The sequence below is a fragment of the Rattus norvegicus genome, chromosome X (assembly GCF_021556685.1).
Source record: "Rattus norvegicus strain SHRSP/BbbUtx chromosome X, alternate assembly SHRSP_T2T, whole genome shotgun sequence".
Classification (NCBI taxonomy): domain Eukaryota; kingdom Metazoa; phylum Chordata; class Mammalia; order Rodentia; family Muridae; genus Rattus; species Rattus norvegicus.
The window spans coordinates 6,983,251-6,992,396 of NC_141554.1; the positions used below are offsets into that span (position 1 = coordinate 6,983,251).

Genomic DNA, 9,146 nt, shown 5'->3' on the forward strand with positions numbered 1-9,146 from the left:
GATTTCTCAAGATGGATCCTGCCAACTATGTGAACTGTAGTGAACAGGGACAAGAAGGAAGCCTCAGACTTGGAAGTAATAGAATGTAGTTCTTTATTTGCCCAGCAGATGGGGAAATGGGATTGCAGTCACACAAGACCCATTCCTCACTAACCTATTGTCTGGCGCATAGTACTGTCTGCCTCTCAGGTAAGTTTCACAACCTACTTGTCCTTCTGCTTGCTGGAACTCAATGCACTGAGTGGATTTCTCTCGAAGGGTGATGGGCATCTTGGTTGGTGGACTCAATGACTCTGTGAAAATGAGTGTGACTCCGGGTGAGAGTGCTTTATGGAGGCCAGACCCGGGTTTTTAAGCTACTTTTGGCCAATCCTCTTTGGAGCACATACATTAATACCCCAGGGCATGTTCTTGTTGGGATAACACTGGGCAATCCATTATACAGGGTGTTTCTTAAAGATTACATTTTATTTTTCATTGTATTCCTCACATTATGGCTTATCCTTATCCATCAGGCTCACGCATACACAGCAGTCCACTATTCAGGGTGTTTCTTAAGTGTTACATTTCATTTTTCATTGTATTCCTTATAATCTGTCTCAGACAAGTGCTGGCAGAGCCTCCCAGGTGACCTCAATATCAGGATCTTGTCTGCCAGCTTACCTTGGCATCAGGAATAAGGCAAGTAATTGGTGTCTGTGGATGAAATGATTCTCATGGTGCAGTGGTCTCTGGATGGCCTTTTCTTCAACCTCTGCTCCTTTTTTATATTTGCATTTTCTTTAGACAGGAACAATTCTAGGTTAAAAATTTTGAGATGGGTGGTCTGCCCCATCCCTCCACTGGGGGCCATGTCTAGCTACAGGAGGCAGTCTCTTCAGGTTTTATCAGCTGTAGCAGCTCGATCCACCTTCAAACAGTTCATGCATAAGCCAGCACTCCATTATAGTAGAGTTTGGGATAACAGGCATGAAGTTCATTTTTCTAAGTGTATTCACTCTCTGAGGGTCTCTGTATTTCCTGCCATCTTCAGTAGGAGGAAGTGTCTTTGTTTATTGTGAAGAAGTCATGGACCTATGCTTGTTATTGTTAGGACTCAGTTAGTGCTACTTTCTGAACACAGACCTCTCACCACTGCACAAAGCTTAGAACACTCAGACATGTGATCTTTAACATGCATTGTCTCAAGTACTCACTGAAATGCTGTGGTGTAGGTAATACTATAGTCATCATATGCAGCTGAATAAAATGAAGCATCTGAATTCATTAACCTGTCCAGGGTCATGGAATCAGTAAATGTAATAGGCAGTAAATGTAATAACCAGGATCTAGATTCAAGATGTCAACAGGTTAAAAAACAACTACAGCATCCATTTAGAAATTTTTGCAAAGAGTCTATTAGAAACTAGGCACAGTTCTAAGTACCAAGGATAAATTTATGAATAAATCTAATGCAATCTCTACCCTGTAGTTAGGAAGAGAGAGTCAAAGAATGTATTGGGCATAATTAACCAGTGGAAAGTGTATCTGATAATAAATAAAAAATAGTAAAAGAAAAAATATTTAATTTAATACAAAACAAAAGAATCAAACAAGAGTGAAAGACAGACTTGCTCCTATTTTAGAAAGCAGGAGAAGCACTCTCAAGAAAAGAACAGCAATAGAAGACAAGAACAACTGCCACCAGCCGAAAGATGTGTTCAGTCTACCTGCCTTGGTAGCAACCTGAAGCCCAATAATGAGAGTCATGGGGTAAGGCTAAGGTTAAGTTGGCAGCTGCCCTGATGGCAGGAAGGAGATTAGATTCAATTCTGTATGTAAGTCAGAGGTATTTGAAGATTTTGAGCACAAAAGATTAAATCCAAGTCCTTTTCCAAAAGATCATTGTGCTTGTAATGTCAGGAATAGCAAACGCAATAGGATACCAGGGAGGGCACTAATCCAACAATCAAAGGAAGATAACACTAGAACTTAAAACTTGCATCTGTGCATGGTTTACAAGGAAACGAGATACTAAAAGAACCTGCGACTTATCACTTTTCTCATACTCTGTTCATATGTTACTGGTTAGAACTTAGTCACATGCATACTCTTGATTTGAGAGGCACCTAGGAAATGTAATTCATAGTTGCCAACTCTGTACCCTATTAAAGATGTTGAAAATGTGAAGGGAAGATAGAAAATAACAGTACAAACTCTCTCAAAATTCTCTTAGGCCTGTGGGTTTGTACTGCAGGGACCCTGGAGGATGCTCTAACCAGAAACCCACCCTAAACAAAGACAGTAGTACCTAACTCCCAGAACAGGAGTTATAACCCAGCTCACAGAGCTCCACATTCCTGCAATGAGGCCATATCCAGTCAGAGACATCCATGACAGTTAAAACCAGAGACAACTGGTTGGGGAGAGGCACACTCAAGACCATAAACAGCAGAACCCAATGCAATATCTGCTGCTCACTCAGAGGACTTATAGGGTGCTCAACAATCATCTATAACAGGATATCTGATTCTGTCTTCTGGCCACTGAGGGAGCTGCATGCAGAGGGACCACAGACAAAAGTCAGCCAAAGAAATATTCACCAAAAATAAATAAAAATGAATAAATTTTTCTTTTAAAATACATACAAATGTATGGTCAAGGCCAACATCACACAAGAAAATGCAATAAATGAAATATTTCATAATAACCCTGCACGTTTACCACCTAAAGTATATGAAGCCTACTGTACTCACAAATCTAAAGGAAACACTCCCCTAATGATTGGTAAAGAAATGAAAAGAAAAATGTTGGACATTACACAGTAAATGTGTTAATGCTGAAAGAAGGGTAGGTTCACAGAGATGCTACACCAATCACAGTATACTGGGCATACTTTGTTCCATTTTCTTTTATTAGTTTTTTAATTTACATTTCAAATGTAATTCCTTGTACTGGTTTCCTGGACATAAGCCCCATACTGCATCCCCCTCCCATTTTTCTATAACCGTTTTCCCCTATCCATCTGCCCACTTTGCTGCCACCCAACATTCTGCTACAGTGGAGGGGGGCAACCTCGGTAGGACCAAAAGGTTCTCCTTCCATTCGTGTCCAACAAGGCCGTCGTCTACTACATATGTAGCTGGAGCCATGGGTCAGTTCATGTATATTCTCTGGGTAGTGGTTTGGTCCCTGGAAGCTCTTTTTGGTTGGCATTGTTCTCATGGGGTTTCAAGCCCCTTCAACTCTTTCAAAATTTTCTCTAATTCCTCCAACAGGGATCCTGTTCTCAGCTCAACCATTTGCCTCTGTATTTGACATGCTCTGGCTGTGCCTCTCAGGAGACAGCTATATCCGAATCCTGTAAGCATGCACTTCTTAGCTTAATCAATCTTATCTAGTTTTGGTGGCTGTATATAAATGGGCTGTATACACATGTGAGGCAGTCTCTGCTCCAAACTTTGCCTCCATATCGGCTCCTATGAATATTTTTGTTCCCCCTTTTAAGAAGGAGTGAAGCATCTGTACTTTGATTGTCCTTCTTTTTGAGCTTCATGTTGTCTGCGGATGGTATCCAGAGAGGACCAGACTGGTTCAGACCAGAAAGGGCCAGTTCAGACTTGTCCAGACCGGTCAATACCAGTCCAGACTGGTCCAGAACTGACCGGCCTGGTACAGACCGGACTTTAAGTATTAAGACCTATCTCTCCCGTTGCTATTTTTCTGCCGGAAAACAGACATATCAATGTGAATGTTTTACTATTCATTGTCCTTTCAAGTCATTTTATTGTGACCCATACACCCTCCACATTTCTCTCACTCAGGATAGTCCTGCCTTGTGGCAACTAACTAAATAAAACAATACACTCACACCTAGATATTTGGAAAAGATAATGGAGTTGGTTACACATACCAACAGAATGAGAAATGGACTCACTCACTATCACTGAGCCTCCTGCCAGCACAGCAATTTCCAGGCTGATATGACACTATTTACAGGATTTGGTGTTTTTCATTTTTGTTGAATGTTTAGGCAAATAAAACTGACACAGAAATGATGTATCTTAAAATTCTAGGCAGTTCTCTTGCTTCCAACATCTTTTTTTTTGGTTCTTTTTTTCAGAGCTGGGGACCGAACCCAGGGCCTTGTGCTTCCTAGGCAAGCGCTCTACCACTGAGCTAAATCCCCAACCCCTGCTTCCAACATCTTTAATAGGGTTGTAGAGACAAATCTCCACTAGCACAGTCTTCTGCTAGATACATGTGAGTGCAAGTCTTCCACCTTCTGGCTTAGTATCAACTGACAGACCCTTGAAATGCAGAAATCTTGAAGGCCTGATAATTCTGGCTCAGCAAAGTCTATCAGTCAACTATTATGCATGTGTTCATTTTTTGGACAGTATTAGTCTGTAGATGAAATAGCTAGTTTCTGCCCAGTGGCTACCTAGCCACAAAGTACTACCTCACCTAAAGGTAGAGATGCTCAACTTCATTAAATCCACCAAAGGGGAATTGTTGGGAGCAGATGTGTCTCAACAAAAGGTAAATAAGTTTAAATGTCATATTTTGAGGATTTCTCATGTTTTTGAAAAGCATCTATCTATATAAAGTAATTTGGACTGTTGTCCATTAACTGTCCTAATATATTATCTTGAAAGCACTCAATAAATAAACTTAGATACATGAATTTGCTATTTGGCCCTTAACTCACATGTTTAATCAACTCAGAATTTTGTTACGGTATCAATAGTAGGGTCCAAACCTTGTATTTTTAAAATTTTGTAACCAATAAATTCTATACCAAAGTAAAGACATGATTTTACCTTAGTTACCAAATGAGATTATGGCTTTACAAATCAATCTAGCTAATTTCTCCTTGTTAAATTATGATCATTTCTAAATTCCTCATAGAAACAAACTTAGAATAACCACCTTCAGCCCCACCCAAATCCAGGGAATCAGGGCAGTGACACTTCAATAATTTCTTCAAGTTTTGCATGGGTATTGAGACATCCTTGTAGAGGGTGGTAAGGAAAATGGAGCAAAAGTTGTAGCTGGATGTGTCTGTCTTGACTGGACCCAGCTGAAAGTCCTAGAGATCAGGAATCCAAGCAGGTATGTTCTCCAAAGTATAATTCTCAAGACAAATGATTAGAATTGAGATATCTTTTTGTATGATTCTCTTGAATTTAGTTCTCCAAGGAGTCTCCCTCTATCAAATCTAATCCATATGACTCTGGAAGGTGTCCAGAGCCTAATTACCCTTTTTAAAAACACAAAGACAAAACGTTTCTCCCAAAATACTGTGTTTCTTAGACTGTAACCAGGAAAGTTTGTATCTTGCAGTCTCTCCCAGAGCAAATATATAACCTGTCGCGCCCACCTCGACCGGCAAGGAAGACGCAACACCGTTGGATCCTTCTCAATCAGCCTTTATTGCAGGAACACCTAATTGATAGTATGGGGACCCCGGGGAACAATGGCACTCGCCTTAAATACAAGACAGGCTGTGGCTGTAAATTTGTCCACTGGGGATTGGTGGAGCATGAAATACCTATTTAGCATGAATATCACCCTGGCCTTGTAGGTGCTGGGGGTCTGCCAACACATGCGCTGTAGGTGTTTACCACAAACGACCACCGGATGTCGGCGCCATCTTTAGCCGCTCCCTACATCTCCCTCTTTTTTGTTTTTTTTAAAAATGAACCCATTAGGTGGAGGTTGTGGTCTGAGAGAGGTCAGACATGCCTCACAGAGTGCCCAGCTCGGCCATGGCGAACCACTCTTGCAGTTAGGACTGCACCCCAATGGCTAGAGATGACTTATGTACAACACACCGTCCTGGGCTATACGTGTGTGTTTAATATTAGGGGAGAAGCAGAGTAGAGGGGCAAGGACCAGCCCGAATGTTCAAACAGGGCAAGGCCACCTCTGTCTATGACTGGTCTAGATCTGGGTGTCACGTCAATACACGTCATTGCTCCTGTCTTAGGTCGTTCCTCTTTAAAAACTCGGCCTTACCCGTCACTGGAAATTAACCCTATCGCCACCGGGCTCCTGTCTTAGGTTGGTCCGAGCCTGAGGAAAGTTGCCCGTCTCTGGATACAATGACTTCACATGACAGTGACAAAATATGATCTAGGGCGAACTCTCAATCTATCAGAGAGGCCAGCCATACACTGGGAGAAGCACCGCTTTCAATGGCCGCCATAGCTTGGTAAACAATCGCTTTGTGTCTAGCATGTTCTCGTTTTAAACGGCAAAAAAGCCATAGACATACTCCACATCCCAAGAGGACAATGGCCCCCCAGGTAAACATGCCAGCCCATTCTTTGAAAAATGAGAAAGCATTGGTGATCCACGAGGTGAAATCCCCAATCGAGATGGGTTCCATTCTGGTGTTGTTAAGGACAGCAATCTGCATCAGCAATTGTCTCGATAATTGTTCCGCTTCCATGGACCAGTTTCCTTTCAAATAATTAGAGATTTCTTTGCTCTGTTGAGAATACTGAGAAAAGTTAGCTTTCAATGGAGTAACACATAAGCCTCTAAAGGAGGAAACACAGGACAGCTGCGTCATATGATATAATGCCTCAATTTGTTCTTGAATCAAATCTATTCGTTGGTTAGCTAATAGAAAGCCAGATGCCAAGTGGGCATTAAATTCTTCTTGTATCTCTAATGCCACTGCGGTTCTTTCTACAATCTGATTGAGAGTCTCAGCTGTCTGTATTTGATTAGTCATAGGTTTAGTAGCAGCATGGCGATCCGCAGCAGAGCGGCCATGCATATCCAAAATTAAGAAATTTAGAGTAAAAAGAGCTAAAGACAACTGATCTCTTGGTGTTTTGCCATAGGCAATTCCCCCTTTTTGTTTTTGTAAGAGCTCTTTTAAAGTACGATGTGTTCTTTCTACAATTCCTTGACCTTGGGGATTGTATGGCAATCCTGTAGTATGTTTGACCTGCATTGTTTGGCAAAATGTCTGAAAAGACTTTGTAGTGTAGGTAGGTCCGTTGTCTGTCTTGAGGCTGTCAGGCTTTCCCCAGGCTGTCCACGCCTCTAAGCAATGACTAATGGCATTACGAGCCTTTTCACCAGTCATCAGAGTGGCATGTATAATGCCAGAACAGGTATCAACAGAAACATGTGTATATTTTAAATTTCCAAATTGAGATATGTGTGTGACATCCATCTGTCAGAGTTTTAGTGGAATCAGACCACGAGGGTTAACTCCCACCTGAGGAGGGTGGTGAAACTGAACACAATTCTGGCAACATAATACTACATCACGAGCTGTAGCTCTAGAGATTTTAAATTTTTGTTGAAGAGTGAAAGCAGGAACATGAAACTTTTGATGAAATTCTCTAGCAAGATCAACTGGAGCTGCATGAAAAATAAATTCTCTACGAGTATTAGCATCCACCAGAGCATTATTACTGGCCATGGGATCAGGCAAATTAGTATGAGCTCAAATATGTTGTATGAAAAACTTATTTTTTCTTGGTCCAAATTAATTTTTGTAATTCTAAAAGAATTTGACATATAGTACTAGTCAACCTAATTGGCCCTGTGATTTCAAGTGAGCGCGCAGCGTTAACTACATAAGCAGAATCAGAAATTAAATTGAAAGAATCATGAAATCTTTTAAAAACTTCCAACAAAATTTTACATTCTGTAATTTGGGGGTGCCTGGCTTCTAGGATAAGAGTTCTATATAAAAATATTATCTCAATTTAGACCTGTTTCTCTAGGTTGGCTCATGTCACATATTGTCTAGAATGACTCTATATAAATTATCAGTTTTATGTCAACTTCTTGTTATAGATGTTATAATTTTTTAACCATATCTAATAACTTAAAGGCCAATAATCTATGACCAAGGCATGTAGAACATATTTATACATTTAAAACCAGTCAGAAACAAAATTGAAGTGGTTAACACATGTCTTTAATATTTAGACCAAGCACCATTTTTGCTTTTCTAGCTGTGATTTTAAAAGAAACACCTTGTCACCTGCTAAGTCTAATAACAAGTCAGGGATTTTTCTAAGAGAAACAGCCATCAGCTCCCATACCAAGAAGCTGAGGAGCTGCTGGCGCCTTTAAGATCAGCTCCTGCAAATGCTCCGCCCCCGGGCAGCTTCTCCAGCTGACCTAGGCTCTTTGCTGCAGGTACAGGGCTCCAAAGGCCGATTGAAACTGCTTTTTATTCATTTGTTCTCTTTTCAGAAACGAGTTAAGACCAAATCAAGGTGTGAATGACTGGCAGATAAAGTTTTTACCATTTTTTCTTTTGAACATGAAACATAAAACATTTAAACAATGAGAAACAAAAACCACAGACATAAACTGACAGACATGGACAGCTTGGTGCACCAAGGACAGACAATAGACATAGAGGGAAAAAACTAGATGGTGTCCCACCGAAGGGACCCAGATATCCTACCTATGGAACCCAGAACTAGAAATAAGCATTTCTCCAATAGGAGCCAGCAGAGAGGCAGGACGTCTCCTACCTTTCTTCTGTTCCCAGGAGAGCTCTGAAAGTTTTTCTCTTTCTCCAAAGCATCTGTGGAGAGTCTGGGAGGACTGTTTTTCCCAAACCCATTCTCTCTCATGTCTAGGGTGTAAACTGTCTCTAATCAGGGTCCAAAGACTAAAACATAACTCTAAAAGAATGCATACACAAAAAACACGTTACCATTACCTTGTCTCTTTTTTATTATAAGTTTTACTCATGCTATCCCAAATCATTGAGGCCTTTTCTAGCCCATCTTACCCCAATACGTCCCTGTTTTATGGCTCCAGGAGATAAGGGCCAAAAGGTTTTATGGCCCCTGGTTCTTGGAACAGAGCTACTAAATCAGGAGAAGGATCGGATCTTCAAGTCCTTATTATTTTTATCTCGTCCTGTTGGAGTAAAAGTTGGTCAGAGTTGATGAAGCATCTGCATTTGAAACACATCTGGTTAGGCTTGGGCCTGGAATGTTCTCTGTTTTAACTTTTACCTTTGGCTGTTGGCAGTTTTGTAGTCCGAGGGGCTTCTCTGTCCCCCAACCTGGGGCATTTTGACCACAGGGGCAGGAACTGGCTGCTGTGGGGATAGGATCAAAGGCACTCTCCATGTTAATGATGACTAAGGAGAAAAATAACTTAATGCTGGA

At 41.0% G+C, this 9,146-nt stretch overlaps 1 long non-coding RNA gene across 1 annotated transcript; it reads right to left on the bottom strand.

The window, feature by feature from the left end:
- Window positions 1–8,218: 8,218 nt before the first annotated feature.
- Window positions 8,219–9,120, bottom strand: LOC147998123 (uncharacterized). Its single transcript, XR_015646879.1, has 2 exons — window positions 8,991–9,120; window positions 8,219–8,892 (listed from the first exon to the last, which is right to left on the bottom strand). It is a non-coding gene; the product is annotated as an uncharacterized LOC147998123 (long non-coding RNA).
- Window positions 9,121–9,146: the final 26 nt, after the last annotated feature.